This window comes from Folsomia candida, unplaced genomic scaffold, assembly GCF_002217175.1.
Source record: "Folsomia candida strain VU population unplaced genomic scaffold, ASM221717v1 Fcan01_Sc003, whole genome shotgun sequence".
NCBI classification, from domain to species: domain Eukaryota; kingdom Metazoa; phylum Arthropoda; class Collembola; order Entomobryomorpha; family Isotomidae; genus Folsomia; species Folsomia candida.
In genome coordinates this window covers 826117-828956 of record NW_019091195.1, presented here as the reverse complement: position 1 = coordinate 828956, position 2840 = coordinate 826117, and the positions used below count along the sequence as shown (strand labels likewise).

At 38.3% G+C, this 2840-nt stretch overlaps 1 long non-coding RNA gene across 1 annotated transcript; it reads right to left on the bottom strand.

The window, feature by feature from the left end:
- Positions 1 to 711: 711 nt before the first annotated feature.
- Positions 712 to 2221, bottom strand: LOC110847726. Its single transcript, XR_004834505.1, has 2 exons — positions 1796 to 2221; positions 712 to 1735 (listed from the first exon to the last, which is right to left on the bottom strand). It is a non-coding gene; the product is annotated as an uncharacterized LOC110847726 (long non-coding RNA).
- Between the last annotated feature and the right edge of the window lie 619 nt (positions 2222 to 2840).

The following is a 2840-nucleotide window of genomic DNA, read 5'->3' as shown; positions in this document are numbered from 1 at the left end:
GAAATAAATAACTTCACTGGTTCAAAAGTTCCAGCTGAATTTGTAACAACCACGCTCCAAAAAATGCATGGGATCGGACTTTATTAACACCCTTTAAATACAAGTTATTCTTGGAATACTCATCTGTAACTTTCCTCCGGAAAGTGAAATTCTGAATCCCTTCGAGTTCCACTTCAGAACAGCTAAGGACAAACAAGGCCATACAAAATTAATTACAAGTTCAGATTACGTACACGATTACTTCATCAAGTTCCGATGAATTCAAGTAGTACATATCTAGAAAATTATCTGCATGACTTTCACAATTTTCTCAGTATCGATCGATTAGTGACACAAATTATATTGGCCATTTCTATAGAGTAGAAAACAGCAAGTATCAAGATCTTACAAGATTATACGTATCAAGGGACAACGATAGAACCAACCAGGTTGGGAGTTACAAATATGTATGGGACACATGTCTTTCAATGATATAAAAGAAGTGGGTAAAAGGACTCAACGAGTGAATAAACGTTTCCCATCACAACAGCTCAATTCGTCCTGTTAACCTTATAAAAACTAATTAATTTTGACCTGGATACCATTTAAAAACGGAATTTAAAATGGTTTCTATTGCTCTTGAGGGCGGACTTTCTGGGGTGCAAAATACCATTGAGACCGAGTTGTGGGGCGGTGATAAAATCAGTTGGGGACTGAATTAATGCAAACCGATTTTGAATATTCTGCTTATGCAGTTTTGATTTATTACGAACCAAGAACTGATTCGCGAACAATAATTAGAACATTATACACTTTTTGAACATGAAATTTCAATTATAAATCAACAATATAACTGAGCCAAATGGCACACACTATAAATTTTTGACATGACAGTGGGATTTGATTTTCATAGTAGTACAACAATTAACTAAACGAACAGTAAATCATCATCATTGATGACATTACTATCATGATTTTGGGATGCATTATATATTTCAAACAAGTTATTGTAATCGTAACGTGGTGAATTTTGTCCAGTGTTCTGTGACTCGTTGCGATCCGCTAGTGGCACTACTTGCTGCGATACCTGCTGCTGCGATAACTGCAACTATTTGTGAATACACTACATAAATTCTCAGCAAAGATAAACAGCATGTTCTCGACTTACCATTTCGTCATGATAAAATTTGAAACAGTTGAAGACGCTGCTACCAATGCACAAACGTTTCTCGCAAGCAAGGCACTTGAACTGCGTAATCGTCCTCTTCCCCAATTTTGTTTTGCAGTGGAAACAATCGGATTTGCTTGGGTAACCGTTTTCTTTCATAACTCGTTCTGGAATATGCATATTCGCTAAGGGTACTGAGACACGGCTTTGGGAAGGTCTTCCTCTTGGCTTCCGTGCTATGGGGAACTTCGTGAGAATGTTGTGGATTATTGATTATTGACCAGTATTCTTTATAAGATGATTTTTTAACAAGCGTCATGGCCAAAATAAGAGATAGAAAGCGCCAGATATTAGCAGCAGTGACTGGGGTCCAACCAATAAATGCACGGAGAGAGGTTCGCTTCACTTGCTCAGCGTATCTGTTCGACTCCACAGCTATCTTTTCGACCATGGAGTCATCAATGAATTTTCTGAGAATGTCTAGAGATGTTCCAAAGTGGTGGCGAAAATCATCCTTTATTTGATCATCTGGACCTTGGAATTATGCACGGGTGGACGAAATTCTTCATCCCAGTTTATGGTTTCATCCTAATAAGTAGAGCAAGGTCATAATCCGAGGAATGGTCACAAACGAAAAGAATATTAAACCTCGTCAATATCGCTGTCAGACTCGTCCTCAGCTTCAAAATCATCTTCTGAAGCAGCGTCGTAGTAGAGGTCGTCGTCATCACCTTCCGATATTTGCATAGCCATGATTTCCAAAAGTTGAGAGTACCTGTTGAAACGTGAAATAAATTTGAGTCGATATTCGAGGAATATTTAACATTTATGCACATACATATTACAACAAAATATACAACACTTATTGGATATTTTCCTATCTTTTCTGGAATTTTGGCTGGCTGTATGTTCAGGACGATGCAATTACTCCCCCAATTACAGCTCTCCCCTCAAAAATTGCAGTTCAAGCGTGAAGAAAGTCCAACGATAAATAAGGAGGAAAGAATGGAGCAGCTGAGAAAATTTTCTCCGTCATTTTATTTTTATTTTTTCCTACACCTTATTGATGTAGCCCGGTCTCAACGGAATTCTGTAACCATACACCTTATTGGTGGAATCCGTCGTCAACGAGAAAAAGTTGGCCTACACCTTATTGGTGTAGTCCGTCGCCAAGGCGAAAAATTTGGCCTACACCTTATTGGTGTAGTCCGTCGCCAAGGCGAAAAATTTGGCCTACACCTTATTGGTGTAGTCCGTCGCCAAGAGATCGAAATCGCCCTCCACCTTATTGGTGGAATCCGTTTTTAAAAGGTTAACAGTTCAGTATCACGATTGCTTGACATTTAGTATCTAGGTAACTCTTGTGTCTTTTAACGGTTGCGACAAATGGTGGAGTTACAAATAAAATAATTATTTTTTAAATCGTTGGTACACGTCCCATGGTCGTGTGTACCAACGACTTTGACCTTTAATAACTTTTGAATGGGAAGACATAGAGATTTAATTCGTTAAGATGAAATCATCGTAATTTTTAGCTTGATTTTTTAAGATCAAAATCTCGAGGGTACTATTTCGAAAATTAAATTTGAAATCCCAGTGTGCAGCGTTTGTTTAGCCCGAGTCAGGGTCAGTGTCAGCTTCTAAACTTTAGTCAGACGACCTGCACCAACTACTATTCGTAATCGGCAAAAAT